Source organism: Delphinapterus leucas, chromosome 3 (genome assembly GCF_059928025.1).
Source record: "Delphinapterus leucas isolate spDelLeu-1000000601 "Yukka" chromosome 3, BTC_Dleu_Yukka2, whole genome shotgun sequence".
Lineage (NCBI taxonomy): Eukaryota > Metazoa > Chordata > Mammalia > Artiodactyla > Monodontidae > Delphinapterus > Delphinapterus leucas.
Window position 1 is genome coordinate 89867591 of NC_143131.1, and position 19544 is coordinate 89887134.

Consider the following 19544-nt stretch of genomic DNA (forward strand, 5'->3'; position numbering starts at 1 on the left):
CTGTTGATGGATATTTAGGTTGTTTCCATGTTTTAGCTATAGTAAGTGGTGCTGCTATGAACATAGGGGTGCATATATCTTTTTGAATTATAGTTTTGTCTGGATATATGTCCAGGATTGAGATTGCTGGATTGTTGGCAGCTCTATTTTTAGTTTTTTGAGGAAACTCCATACTGTTTCCATAGTGGCTGCACCAACTTACATTCTCACCAACAGTGTAGGAGGGTTCCCTTTCTGTGGAATTAATTTTTTTTTTAATTATTGGAGTATAATTACTTTACAATGTTGTGTTAGTTTCTGCTGTACAATGAAGTGAATCAGCTATATGTATACATATATCCCCTCCCTCTTGGACCTCTCTCTCACCACCCCGCTCCATCCCACCCATCTAGGTCATCACAGAGCACCGAGCTGAGCTCCCTGTGCTATACAGCAGGTTCCCTCTAGCTATCTATTTTATACATGATAGTGTATATATGTCAAACCTAATCTCCCAATTCGTCCCACTCTCCCCTTCGCTCCCTGTGTCCACATGTCTATCCTCTATGTCTATGTCTCTATTCCTGCCCTACAAATATGTTCACCTGTACCATTTTTCTAGACTCTACATATATGAGTTAATATACAATATTTGTTTTTCTCTTTCTGGCTTACTTCACTCTGTATGACAGGCTCTAGGTCCATCCACATCTCGACAAATGATCCAATTTCGTTCCTTTTTATGGCTGAGTAATAGTCCATTGTTTATATGTACCACATCTTCTTTATTCATTCATCTATCGTTGGACATTTAGGTTGTTTCCATGTCCCAGCTATTGTAAATAGTGCTGCAGTGAACATTGGGGTACATGTGTCCTTTTGAATTGTGGTTTTCTCAGGGTATATGCCCAGTAGTGGGATTGCTGGGTCGTATGGTAGTTCTATTTTTAGTCTTTTAAGGAACTTCCATACTGTTCTCCATAGTGGCTGTATCAATTTACATTCCCACCAACAGTGCAAAAGGTTTCCCTTTTCTCCACACCCTCTCCAGAATTTACTGTTTGTAGATTTTTTGATAATGGCCATTTTGTCTGATGTGAGGTGGTATCTCATTGCAGTTTTGATTTGAATTTCTCTGATAATTAATGATGCTGAACATCTTTTCATGTATATATAGGCCATCTGTATGTCCTCTATGGAGAAATGTCTATTTAGGTCTTCTGCCCATTTTTTGATTGGGTTGTTTGTTTTTTTGTTACTGAGTGAAGTAAGTCAGATAGAGAAAGACAAATATCATATGGTATCAGTTGTATGTGGAATTGAAAATATGATACAAATGAACTGTTTCCCTAGTGGCTGCACCAACTTACATTCCCACCAACAGAGTAGGAGGGTTCCCTTTTTGTGGAATTAATTCTTAAATGAAGCTAATTTTACTGAGAAGTTATCCAAGTTACCAAAAAGAACTTGTCACCTATGTCAAAAGAGGATCTGCATTACTAATCATGGGTGATATTTTGTCTGCAAAACAACTCTAAGGCATAGAATATTTAGGCTGCAAAAAGAAGAGTGTAAATAATTAAGATGTAAATCCAATTATGGCTGTCCCCATTACAGTTCTTTTTTTTAGTAATAGAAATATACTGCCTCCTCAGTTTATAAATGAAATTGCATCCAGATGCAAGCAGGTGGAAGAAGTTCTGAAAAATTCTTGGTAAATAAAAAGCAATTCATTAAACATTATTCCTAGTAATACTCACAATATTTGATCCAGTTTTGCAACTACATAGAATCCCCAAATTCAAAATATAATAATATAAAAATATTCTATTTTGAAAAATATTAAGATAACGCCCTAAATTTTTTTAGTAACAATAAATAATCTTTAAGCTAAAATATATTAAATACCTTCTTCTTTGAATTGGAATTAGGAATTAAAAGAAGTAGGGCTTGTTTTTTTCATAGTAACTTAATGAGTCTCCCTGTCTGTTATTTTTCTAAATGCTCATTAGCTTAATTCTTATTTATTATTTTAAAAAATCATTTTGATTTGATCATTTTTTTCACATTATTATATTATAATCAATGATAATAGTTATATCTATTAAGTGTTTACAATGTGCTAGGCACTATACCTAGCATATTGGAATTACTTAATTAATACTTATGGGCTAGCCTTGGAACCCAGTCCCCATTTTTAATACATTTTCAATGGAAAAATGGATTCCAACTTTAAAAGCACTGACTTACAAATGAAGTTTTTTAATACGACGTATTTATAAGTGACTGAATTGGGTGACTGCAACTTCTAATGAATGGAAATCTATGCAGCCTGACAAAGTGAGTTAAATCAGAATAACCTTTGTGTGCAGGAAAATGTAGAAGCTCTTTCACATTTTATTTCCAAATAGAATTCTTGGCATTTGAAGATATTACGGCTGTCAACATTGTCTTCTGCATATATGCAAAGCTACAAAGTCTGATACATGCACGACTTGCAGTTACTTTCACAGTAAGCACCATCCATGTGAATTCAATCTGTTGACTGTAATGTGGCAAAGTACTTTACTAGCAATGCTTCTCTACCCTCTGTGCTAAAGGTTGCCTTTGCTCAAATAGTCACACCATCTCAGATTGCCACAGCTTGCTGGGTATTCTGCTGCTGCTCTGTGTACACATCTGCATCGGTATGATTCAGTGAAACCTTGCTGGTGTTCTTCCGCTCACTCTTGCCTTAACTCACCACAGGCTAGCTCATTGTAGGAAAGTCATTTTGATGGAGAACCCCAAATGTCCTCAAAGTGATATGGCAAGATGGAAACTTATTCTTCTCGCATGCCAGGCTGAATATACTGGACATCTGTGGTTTACACTGTTCAGCATCTATTTCCCTATATTGAGGTAAAACCATGCTTCTTTAGGGGAACCACACTCTTCTATTGACGTAGCTGAGGCCCGTGATTCTGCTGGGGCTGAACCTTCTTCTGGAGTCAGTGGTTGGTATATGACATATGAGAGCAATATATGCCCTGGCCAGAGAGACTAGTTCAGAGGTAGACCTGAGGCCCAAGCAGGCCAGTCACAGCCATAAACGTCAGTTTAGGACTTTCTGTCAGAACCACTGTGAAAGAGAAACTGTCGTTGTTTTCTGGGGTTGCTAAGCCTAGACCTTCTAATAGCTATCCTGCCACCACTTGAGATTAGCCTGAGAATGAAAGCAACATGGGGGTAAGCCAATTGGGAGGTGGAAAATATACAAACTACATTGTTTGAGTACCTAGATCTACCTTCACCTGTAGTGAACCCTAAATACTACACTAGCTTAAGTTACATTAGCTTAAGTTAATTGAATTGGTTTCTGCCCTTTGCAGCCAAAAGAATCCCGAATAACACGATGGGAATGACCACAGACTGAATCTCAAGAGCAGTTTTATGGCTGTATTTGCCTTCCCAAAGAGGTAAACAGTCATTTTGAGGACTTCAGCTAACATGGAGGAGCCCTCAAAACCAACTGTTGACATGTTCCTGAAGATCAGCAGGTGTGCTGCATGTTCCTGGTGCTGTGTTTTGGAATTCTGCTTTGCTCTCCTTTATACTTTTCATAAAACTGGAGAGGCAGAGAGCAATAATCAGGGAAGTGCTGGTGCCATATCATCTTGCCAACTCTATAATCTTGAAACAAATCTTAGTATTTGGTTGAAAAATATAGTAATTAATAAACAGAAGAGTTCCCATGTGATGGACATGCTTTTGAATTTAGGTTTTGCTCCCCAGATCATGGTCAAGTTACTAACCTCTCAGCCATAGCTGCCTCATATTTAAAATAGGAATAATAATAGTCCTGCCTAATAGGGCTTTTTAAAATAAAATTAAATGGGTTAATTTAGGTAATAAGCTTGGAACAGTGCTTGGGTATAATAAGTACTCAAGGACTTCCCTGGTGGTTAAGAATCCGCCTGCCAATGCAGGGCACATGGGTTCAAGCCCTCGTCTGGGAAGATCCCACATGCCATGGACCAACTAAGCCCATGTACCACAACTACTGAGCCTGCACTCTAGAGCCTGTGCTCCGCAACAAGAAAAGCCGCTGCAAAAAGAAGCCCACACACCTCAATGAAAAGTAGCCCCCGCTCACCTCAACTAGAGAAAGCCTGGGCACAGCAGCAAAGACCCAAAGTAGCCAGAAATTAATTAATTATTTATTTATTTTAAAAAAGTACTCAAACTACTTTAATATTAGGCATCACAACATATGGCCCCAGAATGGAACCCTGAATTCTCACATCATGACACCATCCTCATCATTTTCTTCAGCCACATCTGGACATGGTCTGACAGCCCAAGGTACAAACACAAGACCCTTACCATGTTTTCAGTTTCTTGTAGGTTAATGCTTAATACAGAAAAGCAACAAACTATGACTACTGTATCAGGATTGTATTCAGCCTTGAAGAAATTTCCATTTTTCTATGTTCACTTAGACCAGTTTGTATGATATGAAATCAAATTGGCAAGAACTCTGCCTAGTAAAAAAAGACATTTTCTTAGACCACATATGCCTTTAAACATTGTTATTTAAAAATTTGTTATTTCCTGGCAAAGATATGATTACAGCATTACAAGGAAGATATTGTAGTTGCACAATAGGCTTCGTTCAGCTTTCTTGAAGCAAATATAATAGATGTCTAGTGTAAGTACAACCACATGTTATAATGGGAAATTAAGTAAAGTATGTAACATCTGAAATTGGTCAGAAAATCAGAGAAAGTTTGGCTTTTTGGGCACATTTTTAAACCATTCTTTTTTGGCTTGTATTGCACAATATGAGCTTCTATTACAGAAACAAAATTATTAGAGAATGAAAATAAAGCATTAAAATAATTTAGTGAAGACTTTTTTACTGAGGTAATTCATCTCAGTTTCAAGTAAATAATTACCACATCTCTCACTTTATGGCTGCTTTTAATACTTTTTCTGCCTCCTTCTTTATTTTCAGATGGTCAGCTATCAAATGTTACAACGGTCAGAATGCTTGAGTCTAGAAGCTACCTCTTTTAATTTCTTGCTTCTATTCTGCAGTGGAGAGAGGAGTAAGATTTTCTCTATATTAACAGTGAATAGCCTCTGAGAGTCCATTTTCTCATGGTGAATTGGATGATCTTAGCATAAAGTGTTTATGATTTTCCCCCCACTGGATATTCAAAGGCTGCTTGTTGCTTACTTCTTGTTTTCTCAACCATGTCCAGATGAGGATGTGACCTTTGGTTAAATGAAGTACTTTTATAACTAATTTTAAATTTCAGGGACTTTTTATACAGCTAAGCTCTGCACTTATGCATAATTTATTTTCCCTTGCTCACTACCTTGTTCATGACCTTTCAGTGAGGGTGTTCAGTGTCAAGAGGAGCAAATCTATATTCTATATTTTGTATTAGTTGTTCTAAACTGACCCCCTCTTCCTTCTCTAGCCAATCCAAGACAATCATTGGCCTTATCATTGGTTCCTAAATATACCCTGCTTGCTCTTGCCCTTATGCAATATTTATACAGTTGAGTTACATTTTCCAACATGTCTCAACCCTCTCATGTTCCCAAGTCATCTCACAGCCTAATGTTTCCATGACGCTAACTCTAGTCCATGTGAATCACTCCCCATTCTAATTGTCTATAAATGCATAGTCATTCCCATGCATTGGGGAGCTGATAAAATACTACCACTTATTTTTCTCTATTTGGGAGAATACATGTTTATTATCTCTAAGTATGTTATTATCTGCTTTGAGCAATTGTACATTCCTTATTCAGTACAGAGAAGAAAAGAATATTGTTGTCTCTTTTTACATTCTTCCCATCATCTTGTCTTATGTCTGGTAGAAAGGATATGACATTATTCAGTGAGGGATGATGGAGAAGCACAGGAAGGCTGGTGATTTGAGCAAACTTGTCGACCTTTCTTTGTTCATATCTTTGTTTCTTCTGGCACAAGCTTTCTTTGTTTAAAGGTGTCTGGGTGTTGTCGTGCTACCTCGAAGTGGGTAGGAAAAAGTGATTCCTTGATCACTCACATACACCTGTGAAGGGATTTAAAGGAAAATTGGCCTCCGAGATCTAGTTGCATACACAGAAGTTGAGAGATAAGGTCCGTCCGTACACAAAAGGTGGTTTCAGGCATTTTTTTTTTCAGATAGAGGATTTCTTGTTTCAAACATATGGTCCAGATATATGACTAATATAACTCTCTAATCAGGAAGGCTTCATATTTCCAACTACAAAAGAACATCTTTTTATAATTCTGTTATTCCTACCTCAATCTTTATGTTTTATCAAAGGGAATCTTTTCCAATATGTTTCTTCTCTGTTCTGAAACCACTTTGTTGGAAAATTTGCTCTATTTATTTTTGTACATTCCAGATGAAGGTTATTTTACTCTTGTTCTAACCACTTGTCAATGAGTCACATAAATCCCTTGGGTTTTCCTGACCCAAATTCCAAGTGTTTTTTTTAAAATCTCATAAAATGGTAAACGCTTATTAGAGATGAATAAAATCCTTCCTGGAAGTAAAATTTATGTCATTAATTGGATAACCCATCGGAGTCCCCACTTAATAATTCATGAAACCCAGCAAAAGATTCAAAGGTATCTGGGTTGTTTGGTTACAACCGGATGCTAATTACATAAGGTCAGAAGAGCCTCATTTCAGCCCAGTTAGTTCATGCTCATGAAATTTCTGTTCTAAACATGTACACTATTTTTTTTGGTGTAGGCAGTGACCTCAACGAGCCACCTGCTCTGTCAGGAAGGAAGAAAACTGAGTGGCAACCTCACCACCGTGAGTGAAGTTTCAAAGTGAAGAGCTTACATTTCTGTAGATGCAGGGTCAGTGTATGTCAAACCATAGTCATTTACTTCTAAATAATCTCAGAAATTAAATATCTCTATAATGCTGTGTTCCAGTTTATGTTGACCCACGACCTTTCTCTTCCTGGTGCTACAGCTAGTTTACAAAATGACACAAGGCATCAACCTGCCATATTTCATTACCTATACTCCCACACACTTCCCCAAAGCTTCTTATAAAGGAGAGTTAATTACAGATCTAACTAACTACACAAAGCTGACACATATAACATATAAAAAGCTTTTTGTTGCCAGATAAATGCTTTCTCAGTTGTAGTCATATTGAATGGCAAGTGGTGATACCCAAGAATGGCTAATTACAGGTCTGATTCCCAGTGGATTATGGTGAAGCTGTGCTCTGGACTCACCTCATATTTCAATGCAGAGACATAAATTTGAATTAGATAAAACTTCTTACATACCTATTACAGCTAAAAACTTACATTTCATGACTCAAAAGGGCAAATGATTAGTATAAACTGCATTTTATATTTAAAATACATTAAATAACAGGATAACACTGGCATTTGACATTCTTGAAATTTTATACAAAGAGATTTCTGATATTTTCTCACTTACTTCCAACCACTTTCTTGTGAATAACGTGTTCCTTCACAAGTTTTTGGTGGAGACTTGAAAGTTTGAAGGAAAAATGTCATATAAGAGGAAAGTTTTAAAAAACAAGCCAAATCTTTATTCTGTTCTGGTTAAAGAAACTTTTAGGATCCTATTATTCTGTGGATGTCTGGTGGAGAATTACTGTTTCTAACTATAGTGTTTAGATTGTTAATGTTTTCACTTCCTACTCTCCAGTGTCATCACTTCCTACTCTACTTGTCCAAGTGTTCATTTATTCTTTAGTTGTAGAGGATCGCGATTCAACAATCATAAAGTCGGCCAAGCTTCTCATAATATTAATTTTCAGTGTGGCCACACGTGAAAGCTCTCCCATGGAAAATGTGTATGCCTTGTTAAGAAAAGGATCTAATTGCAAAAGCTTATTCTATCAACAATTTCGGTGTCTTTTTTTTTTTGTATAAAAAACCTGCATCATCTTTATTTTGCATACTTTAATTTCAGAACAAAACAAACAAAAAAACATAATACACAACATTCAAACCCCATGTCAAATATGGAAAGGGATAGGGCTTGAGGCCCTTATATCCTGCTTTAGACAGAAGGACAGAAATAAAATCACTAGACATCAGCAGAAGGAACCAAGTAGGCCAAGGCCACTGGGACTGCTGCTGAGGGAGCCATGGGAACACTATACAGAGGGAAAAAAGTCTGCAGGTAGAAATTCCTAATCTACTTCTTCCATGCAAGAGGCATCCTCATCACCCTCAAGGCGGGGGTGGATCTCATCAGGAACAGCAGTACTGGGCTCCTCTGCTGTCACTTCATCTTCATCAATGCCCAAGCCTAGCTTGATCATGCGGTAGATGCTGTTGGAGTGGGTCTGGGGATCCTCAAGCGAGAAGCCGAAAGAGAGCAGTGCAGTTTCGAACAGCAGCACCACCAGGTCCTTGACGGCCTTGTCATTCTTGTCTGCTTCTGCTTTCTGCCGCAGGGTCTCCACAATGGGGGGGTCAGGATTGATCTCCACGTGCTTTTTGGCCATCATGTAGCCCATGGTCGAGTTGTCCTGAAGTGCCTGGGCTTTCATGATGCTCTCCATGTTGGCAGTCCAGCCGTAGGTGCTCGTCACGATACAGCAGGGTGAAGACACAAGCCTATTGGAGATTGTCACCTTCTTCACCTTCTTATCCAAGATCTCTTTCATGAGTTTGCAGAGGTTCTCAAACTTGGCCTTGTTTTCCTCCATCTTCTTCTTCTCCTCCTCATCCTCAGGAAGCTCCAGGCCCTCCTTGGTAACCGAGACCAGACTCTTCCCATCAAATTCCTTGAGCTGCTGCACACATTACTCATCGATCGGCTCTGTCATGTACACCACCTTGAAGCCCTGCTTCCACATTCGCTCTACAAATGCAGAGTTGGCAACCTGCTCTTTGCTCTCACCAGTGATGTAATAGATGGACTTCTGGGTCTCCTTCATGCAAGACACGTATTCTGAGAGAGAAGTCATCTCATCTCCAGACTGGGAGATGTGATAGCGCAGCAGCTCAGAAAGGTGTCGCCAGTTAGTGGAGTCCTCATGGATTCCAAGCTTTAGATTTTTAGAGAACGCCTCATGGAATTTCTTGTAGTTCTCCTTGTCTTCTGCCAGCTCCGAGAAGAGCTCAAGGCACTTCTTAACAATGTTTTTATGAATGACCTTCAAGATTTTGCTCTGCTGGAGCATTTCTTGGGAGATGTTCAGGGGAAGGTCTTCAAAGTCAACCACACCACGGATGAAGTTGAGATATTCTGGTATTAACTCATCACAGCTGTCCATGGTGAACACATGGTAGACATAGAGTTTGATGTTGTTCTTTTTCTTTTTGTTCTCAAAGAGGTCAAAAGGAGCCCGAGGAGGGATGAACAGCAATGCTCTGAATTCCAACTGACCTTCTACAGAGAAGTGCTTCACTGCCAAGTGATCTTCCCAGTCATTTGTAAGGCTCTTAAAGAGCTCTCTGTATTCTTCCTGGGTGATGCCATCAGGGTTTCTGGTCCAAATCGGCTTGGTCTTGTTCAGTTCTTCCTGATCAATATATTTCTCCTTGATCTTCTTTGTCTTCTTTTTCTTATCCTTGCCACTATCATCCTCCTCATCTGAGCCCACATCTTCAATCTTAGGCTTCTCCTCATCACCTTTATCTTCCTCTTCTTTCTCACCTTTCTCTTCCTCTGCCTCATCATCACTGATTTCCTTCTCACTTTCCTTCTCCAGATAGAGTGTGATGGGATAACCTATGAACTGTGAGTGCTTCTTCACCACTTCTTTGACCCACCTTTCTTCTAAGTACTCTGTCTGGTCTTCCTTAAGGTGGAGAATCACTTTGGTACCCCACCCAAGGGGCTCACCATGGTCAGCACGTACAGTGAAGGAACCCCAGCAGAAGACTCCCAGGCATACTGTCCATCATCATTGTGCTTTGTGATCACAACCACCTTCTCTGCCACTAGGTAGGCAGAATAGAAGCCAACACCAAATTGCCCAATCATGGAAATGTCCGCATCAGCCTGAAGAGCCTCCATAAATGCTTTAGTACCAGACTTGGCAATGGTTCCCAAATTATTTACAAGATCAGCTTTGGTCATGCCAAAGCCTGTGTCTACCAGAGTCAGGGTGCACTCCTGGGGGTTAGGAATGATGTCAATTTTCAGCTCTTTACCACTGTCCAATTTGGAAGGGTCTGTCAGGCTCTCATAGGAAATCTTGTCCAAGGCATCAGAAGCATTACTGATCAACTCCCGAAGGATAATTTCCTTGTTGGAATAGAAGGTATTGATAATAAGAGACATGAGTTGGGCAATTTCTGCCTGGAAAGCAAAAGTCTCCACTTCCTCCTCTCCATGGTGCACTTCCTCAGCCATCTTAAAGAATAAGAATCGCAGATACTAGAGAGCTGAGCGGGCAAGGACTGACTCAACCTCACTCGCCACAACAGGGGTGGACGAGGGTGACTCAAGAGCTCGGGTGTCTTTTTGACATTAATTATTCCATTAAAATTTTTCAAACCAATACATGCACATAGAGTTTTAAGAGTTATAAAAATTACATACAGTGAAAAGTAAGCCTCCTTCTTACTCATCTTTAGGGCAACCACTGATACTAACATTCTTTGTATCCTGCTAGAGATATCCTATGCATATATACACACATAAAAAGTCCATCCACTTTTATATACAAACTTCAGCATAATATATTACATATTTACACCTTGCCTTTTCATATAACAATATACCTTGGAGATCTCTATATTTAGCTATTTTATTGGCTTTTATGGTGGTATAATATTCCATTACAATTCTTAAATACACAAAGGACCTATGACTTTTTAAAACATATTTAAAATGAAAAATCATTGCCTTTCCTGGTAATCAGAATACATGGTGGTTTATTTTCCTATTCTTATTTTGAGTATTTTTGTGCAAGAACCTCAATGGAACATGTTTTCTTATGCAAATGGCACACAAATAGAATGTGGTTTCCAGCACTGACACTTTTAGGGAAGTGACTTTGATGTGTTATTTAAACTCTCTGAATATGAGTTTTTTCATTCATAAAATGGGTAGTACATCTCAAAGGACTGTTGGGAAAATTAAATAAACTAGTGAGTATGACACACTTTAGCTCATTATGTGGCACATAGTGCTGTATCTAGAACATTTACATTTATCTGTATATCTATACCTGTACCTATGTTTACACCTATACATGTCTATGTCATGTCTACAAGAATGCCCATATCTTTACTGTATGGAATTGAAATTAAGATGACTGCCTCATCTGTAACCACCCCCATGACTCTCTATCCTTTTTCTATTCTCTATTTTTCTTCATAGCACTTATTGACATGAGTGATGTAGCACACGTGACATTATATTATATATTTACCTACTATCTGTCAGTTTCCACTAGAATATAAGTTCCACGGGAGCAAAGACCTTGTCTATTTTATTTATCACTGTGTCCTACAGAGTCTAGAATTGTGCCTGAAACACATAATAGGTACTCAGTAAATATTTGCTGAATGAACGAATAAATTTTATAAATATGTGTTCATTATCTATATTAAATCATACACTGAGCTTGACTCTTACAATTAAAGTTTATGTTGAATATTCAGTTTTTATCCTATTAAATATGGTGCATGCTATGTGATAGAATCTTAGAAAAAAAGCAATATGATGTGCATGGTGAGCATTATCATAACTTCTTGTCAAATAGATAAAATAATTAGTATTGCTAGAATCAGACTGCAGCAGGTGAAGGCGATCTGAGTGATCATGGGTCCAGGTTCCTCAATTCACAGATAAAGAGAATTTAGCAGGAGGGGTAAACCTTGAATTTAAAAAAAATGAGTTTTCCCGACTCAGGTACCTTCTACCACATTAATTTGCCTCTCAAGCACCTATTCTGTGTTCAATACTCTACAAACCACTGTGTGAATCTAGGGGTATAAAACAAGGTCTCTGTCCTCAGGGACCTTATTTGAAAACGTAAGTCTATCACGCGTGAACTATTAGAGAATACCAGGAGATAACACAGTTCTAAAAACCAAAATATGCAGTAAAATAATTCAGAGATAGTCAAGGAAAGGCATCATGGGAGCCACAGATCTTCAGCCAGACTGTGAAAAATGACTTAATTTGGAAGGGAAGTTTGGGAGAAATATTACAGATGAGGAAAATATGTGGAAATGGGCATGAGTGTTTATGAATCGGAGAGAAGGGAAGCAGATGACACATCGCAGAAGTACATGATAGGTAAGTGATGGGAAATACTATTGGACAGGGAGCGAGGGGAGAGGAAAACAAAAGGCCTTCACAACATTCATTTCTCTCTGATGTAAGAGTTGAGGTTTCTTACTTTAATGGTGAAGGAACTAGAAAGAAATGGAAGGATTTAAAGAGGAAATTGAAGTGTTGAAATTGGTACTTAAGGCCAGTAGTTGAGGCAATGATGTGCTGAATGGTTTAGGTGGGATTTAGGACAGCTAGAGATATTGGAGGGGAGATATTTTCCTCTTGTACTCTTTTGGTGCTTGCAACTCTCACTTGGAAGTCATGAGACCGGATGCCGTCAACTCCTCTTCATCACTGTCATGTGTCTATTTCCTAATATTACCCTCCCTTGAGTAACTCTGGCAAGCACTACCTTCTCAACAAAGTCTTCTCTGAACTTGCCAAGTTATTGACTATACTTTCTCCTTTGTATGCCTACTATAATTGGGCATTTCATCTCAATTATTATTTATCACATACTAAATGGGATATTTACCAGTTTTACTCTGAACTCTTTTAGTTCTTATAAGGTCTGATTCATGACTTAATACAGTACCTGACACCAAGAGAGGCTTTATAGGAGTTCATTGAACTGTTGCATTCTTCCTCACCTGTAGTCCTCCCATTCAGTCACCTGCTCCATGGCTGATCCTTCAACCAGATTAGATCCAGATGAAATCTTAGACCCCTGCATGTTACTACATGACTAAAACATCATACCATGTTGGTTCTCATACTGCCTTACTCCCTGGTATCCTGTCTCCTAATCCCTCCATCATCTCTCAGGTTATCAGCCTTGTCCTGGCTTCACTTCCTTCCTTCTGGCAGAGATCTATGACACATAAACACTGTTTACCTTGGTCCCTTGTTTTCACTCTACCATCCATGGAGGAGAATCACACAACCAGGTTGATATGGAACCTCTACAGATTCATGGCCTCCAGTGTATGCTGATCTTTTATGCTAACTGGAATTTATCCTAATTCTCCTAATCAGCTGTCTTTCTCCATCATTTTGGTGACTATTTCAAACCTTTATTACTCTCCTCATATCTTTTAACCACCATGACTCTCAAGAAAGAATCTCAAATCCTGCTTTGTAGACAAAATAGAATTAATCAGGCAGAAACCTCTTCAATTTCCCCCAAGATACCTGCTGATTCAATTGCAGTCTATGTGCAGAGCTAATCGCTTTACCCCTGGTCATTCTTTTCACATCTCCAGTCCATGTGAAATAGCACCTATTACCACTGGTGTTTCAGCATTTAGCCTGCTACAACTGTCACCTCCTTGAAGGCAGACTTTGAGATTTTTTCTGTCTGTATCTGTAGCACATCACCTACAGTAGAAGCTCAATAAATATTTAATGTTAATAAATGAATTAATATATGTGATGGATGAAACTAGTGACACTATTGTTGGGGGCATTTATTGAGAAGTAGAAACTGCTATTAGAAGAGGTGTTTTCAGGTATAAAAGAGGATAATTTTAATTTTTCATTATAGGCAGCTTTCTGGAAAGGATAGATGGGACCACATACTTCTGAATGAGAAAAGATTTGAATTCAAGGAGAACATTGGAGAATATGAAGAGGAGCCAGGCCACGTTCAGGGAGAGTGGGAAGCCCTGAAGCAAGGCCAGGCCCTGAGATCTTGTTTTGTCTCATAAGACCTGGTCACACTCTGCTTTGCAAGAGGGCTGAAGGACAGATCTACAAAGAGTAACATCAGAAGGTATGACATCTAGTGTTAGTTCAATTCTAGTGTAGCTAAAATGCTCTAAAGAGACACATTTTATTTTATTTTATTTTTGCGGTACGTGGGCCTCTCACTGTTGTGGCCTTTCCCGTTGCGGAGCACAGGCTCTGGACGCGCAGGTTCAGCGGCCATGGCTCACGGGCCCAGCAGCTCCGCGGGATGTGGAATCCTCCCGGACCGGGGAATGAACCCGTGTCCCCCTGCATCTGCAGGAGGACTCTCAACCACTGCGCCACCAGGGAAGCCCTAAGAGACACATTTTGAGTAATGAAATTGGTAAAAATCTTGTGGAAGACTCAGGGGAGAAGGGAAGCTTACCTGAATCATGAATTATTCATGCTTCACTAGAGAACAATGAGGCAGAACTTTGGCTTTTATTACTGCTTCTGATACAAAGTGATTAGTTTTAATTTTAGATGATTGCACATGCTTATGTAACACACGAAATTCTATATGGATATTAACTTTTTTTTTTGACTATTCCAATTTGAAACGATTTATGTTAGGTTATGGAATTGTTTCTTCCTAATGAATGCATTAGACTTGAATATCACGACATATGGAAGAATTCTTCCCAGACCTCAGCTAATCAAATAAAGTAATTTTTGCCTCTCATGCAGAACCAGAGACAAATGGATCTTTGAACTAAAATTAGATTAAGCCAACACAGTCATCTGAAGAACAGAAATATACATACTCTTTGCTAATATTTATTATAAGAGAACATTCTTGTTTTCTGCTGTTGATTGTAGAGGTGCTGGCTGTACCATGACTGAAGTCACAAGTTGAGTCTCTAAAGTTGGCAAGGTGGTTCAGCTGTTTCCCCACAGCCAAGAATATTGGTTATGTAGTGATAAACAGAAACAATTTAATAGCAGATTGTGCACCATAATAATCACATGAATTTAGCCATAGATTTTCCTGTTCGATTTTTGCTGATCAATAGTTACCACAGGGGTTTTAAATCCAGAATTTCTTTGGTCATCTTGCATATTCTGCATCTCATCAGGTTAGAGGGAGGAGTAGTTATGGATCCCTCCTAAAGCTTGTTTTAAAACTCTTGACGCTTTTATGTATTTTAAAGTAGACTTATTTATATTATCATCACCCAGTCCTAAAAAGAGTGACTGAAGCAGAGAAAATGACCATTCTTCCTGTGATATCATAAATCCTACTGCTATAGGGAAAGTCAAGAGAATGGCTGCAATAATTTAAAAAACAATGGGTGAATTAGTTTTTCAGTTAACCAAAAGGTATCAATAGAACTTTAACATTAAAAATCCTGGTTTTAGTATTAAGGAGATGATAACTTTTAATCTTATGATCAACACTTACTTTAGACTATCAGACAGAAAACAACAACCCTAAATACATTTAAACCTCTAGTCATCACAGACTGTGTCAACCTGCCTCAGAAAGAAATGAGGGAACTTCTCCAGTGGCACAGTGGTTAAAAGCCCTGGTCCAGGAATATCCCACATGTCACGGAGCAACTAAGCCCGTGCGCCACAACTACTGAGCCTGCACTCTAGAACCCGCGAGCCACAACTACTGAGCCTGGGCGTCTAGAGCCCGTGCTGCACAACAAGAGAAGCCACTGCAATGAGAAGCCCATGCACCGCAACGAAGAGTAGCCCCCACTCGCTGCAACTAGAGAAAGCTCGTGCAGCAACAAAGACCCAATGCAGCCAAAAATAAAGAAAGAAAGAAGGAAAGAAGGAAAGAAAGAAAGAAAGAAAGGGAGGGAGGGAAGGAGGGAGGAAGGAAGGAAGGAAGAAAGAAAGAAAAAGAAAGAAAGAAAGAGAGTCTCCTGAAGTGTGTTTTTTTAAGAATTCTTGTGATGGACTGAATTTGAGAAAAGTTTTAGCTTCTACATTTTGAAATGTGGAAAGATTGAAAATATCTTAGATTTCAGAAAATATGTAAAAGGATGTACATACATGCAGAAGGATGACTTATACAGTAAAAAACTCATTTAGGTAAAAGGAGAAGGATAGGGAACTGTAGGGGTGATGAGAGTTTGTTTAGTTTCAATATAAAGTCCTCTACACAAAGATAAATAAAACCCCCATTTATGACAGCAACAAATATTTAAGAATAAAGTTAAGAAATGTCCAAAACCTATATGTGGTAAACCTTAAAACACTCCTGAAAGACACAAACATGAACTTGAACAAATGCAAAATATATACTCTATTCTTGAACAAGAACACTCATTACATTCTCTTTAAGTGAATTTGTTAATATTATGCAACCCCAATAAAAACACCAACAAGCTTTAATATAGAGTTAGAAAGTTGGTCCTAAATTTTGTATGGAAAAACAAGCATGCCTGTATTGTCAGGAAAAAACAAAACAAAAATATGAGGAGTACTCTTATTAGGCATGAAAACATAGTACAAAGACACTATAATCAAAGCAGTGTGGTACTGGTGCATGACTAGACAGACAGACAAGTAGAACAGAATAGAAAGCCCAGACAGATATCCAAGCTCATGAAGAAATTCAGTGTATTACAAGGGTGGCATCTCAAATTACTGAGTCAAAGATGGACTTGGGTAGCCATTTGGGAAAAGGTAAAATTAGATCTCACAATATACACAAGAATAAATTTCATATTAATCAGAGATCTAACTGTAAAATTCTAACAATTTAAGTACCAAAGGAAATACGGGTAATGCCTCTTTAATCTTAGTGTGGAGAATGCTTTGTAATTATGACTCAAAATCCAGAGACAATTAAAAAAGACAGCAATAAATTTAACCACAGAAATAAAAGAATTTTCCCATTACTTCTGTGATGTTTTTGCCAAAGACACTTGCTGAATCTGAATCTCATCACAGGGAAACATTAGACAAACCTAAATTAAGGTACATTCTACCAAATAAGTTGTCTATAATGATTTAAAGTGCCAAGATCATGAAAGTCACTGAAAGATAAATTTCCTTCCACACTGAAGGAGACTAAAGGGATGTGATAACTCATGGAACACATGATTCTGAACTACACATTTTTGCTGTAAAGCAGGGGTCCCCAAAACCTGGGCCGCAGACCACTACCAGTCCATGACCTGTTAGGAACCAGGCCACACAGCAGGAGGTGAGTGGTAGGCAAGTGAGTGAAGCTTCATCTGCCTCTCCCCATTGCTCCCCATCACTCACATTACCACCTGAACCATCCCCCACCCCCATCCATGGAAAAATTGTCTTCCACAAAATCGGTCCCTGGTGCCAAATAGTTGGGGACTGCTGCTATAAAGAATATTGTTGGTACAGTTGACAAAACCTATTTGGGGTTTGATGATTTGATGGTAGTAATATATCAATATTAGTTTCCTGAATTCCTTGTATTTGGGTTATAAAGGAGATTTTCCTTGTTTGTAGAAAAGTTAGCCTAATGTTAGGAGATAATAGTGCATCAGGTCAATGAGTCACTCTCAGAGGGTTTGGGGGAAAAAAAAACTTCTTTGCACAGTATTTGCAACTTTTCTGTAAGTTTGAGATTATATATATTGGATGTATATGTATGTAATATGAGATATAATATGATCTTGTATATATAATATACATCTATCCTGGTAATGTGAGTAATTGCATAGGAAACATTAAATTACAAAAACTGATCTCAGAAGACATTTGAAAATACAAACAGCCATTACCAGAGAAGAAATATGAAATGTTGTCAAAAAGCAATGCCCAAAACATCATCAGGTCCAGATGTTCTCACAGGAGAATTCTATTTAGCTCCTAAAAGACAGATAGTTCCAGTGCTATCTAAATTGTTACAGAACATATGAAACAAATTAAGCCTCCAAACTCTTCATAAAATGAGAAAACAGCAATACCCAGATCCCAAATACGGCAGCGAAAAAGAAAAAGAAAAAAAAAGAAAATGACAGATCAATCTTTCTTATGAATATCTATGTAATAAATCTAAATAAAACATTAACAAACAAAATTCAGCAGCATATTAAAAAGATAATAAACCATGACCAAGTGACATTTTATCTAGAAGTTCAGGAATAATTCAACATCAGAAAAAGCTATTAATATAATTTATCATATTAATAAATCCAAATGGAAAAATTACATGATCATCTTCGTAGATGCTGAAAACGTGTTAATAATGCTCAACATTCATTTTTCATAAAGAATGTATAAATAAAACAGGAACCAATAGATATGTTTTATTATGTTAAAGATGAATCCATTTCCGCTCTCAAGTGACACCACTCTCAAGTAATTTAAGATTGTACTGGAACTGGTTCATAAAGTGATGAGCAAGATGAAGATGTGAGGGCTACTTCATATTGTTCCAGAAGTTCTGGTCAACACAATTAGACAAGACCAAGAAACAAAATGAATACACGTTGGTAAAGAGGACGTAAAAATATTGTTATTTCTAGATGATATAATTATATACATGGGTAACATAAGAGAATCAACTAAAAAACTATGTAAACACTGAGAGAATTCAGTAAGGTATCAGAGTACAAAATTATATAGAAATAGATATCCTTCATAGATATATAAAACAGGCAACATTGAGAAATCCAACTACTGGTATAGGTTGGAAATACTCAACATTTCCAGTAATACCACTGGGAATTTTCTGTATTACATGGATACACCTCAGAGGTGAGTTATCCAAGGCCATCATTGTTCTTTTGTAGGTAATCAGAATTTCTCTCTGGTAACTTTTAGAATTTTCTCTGTGATTTTCATATTCTCGGCTTCACTATAACATGGTTAGATGTGAACTGGTTTTACTCTCCTCAGGACCTGGCGTGCCCCTTTCATTTGTGACCTCATGTCTCCTTACAATTGGAGAATCTAAGCCATTTTTAATTTAAATATTGCCTCTTCCCATTCTCTCTATTCTTTACTCCTGAAACTTCATAGATATATATTGGACCTGATCTTTCTATCCTCCATGTCTCAATATCTCTTTCATATTTTCTATCTTTTTATCTTGCTTTGGAATTCTCAATGTGTTTCCTAGATCTGTTTCCCAATTCGATACTTCTTTTTCGGCTGTATTTAAGCCACTGTTCAACTTGGGCATTGAGGCTTAAAATGTTTTAAATTGATCTTACTTATAGATTTAAAAATTTTAAGTGAAATTTTAATGTACTTGAGGTGGAGGAGAAATATCAAGCTGTCATACTGGTCAAAAGTCTATAAACAGTTTTTTTTATGTATGAATAAATATTCATGACTGCATTAATTTATGGCTAATATGCCATTTGTTTAACATCTTCCTATTCTTGACTACTGAGGTTGCTTCAAATTTTTGCTAATGTAAATAATTTTGAAGTGACTATCTTTATGCACAAGAGATTTTATTTTTTTCATTTTAGATTATTTTCTTAAGAAGGATGGAACCGAAACTATGCATGCTTTTAATGTTCTCAGTGCATATTGTCCAAATATTCTTTAAAGCAATGAGCCAGTAAAATGGCACACTATAGCAGAGTGACAGACTCTGCCACTTCAGCTTCATTGGGTATTTGAATTT

General features: G+C 37.7%; 1 pseudogene; it reads right to left on the reverse strand.

Annotated features, from left to right (window-relative positions):
- Positions 1 to 8099: 8099 nt before the first annotated feature.
- Positions 8100 to 10409, reverse strand: LOC111162841 (heat shock protein HSP 90-beta pseudogene; annotated as a pseudogene).
- Between the last annotated feature and the right edge of the window lie 9135 nt (positions 10410 to 19544).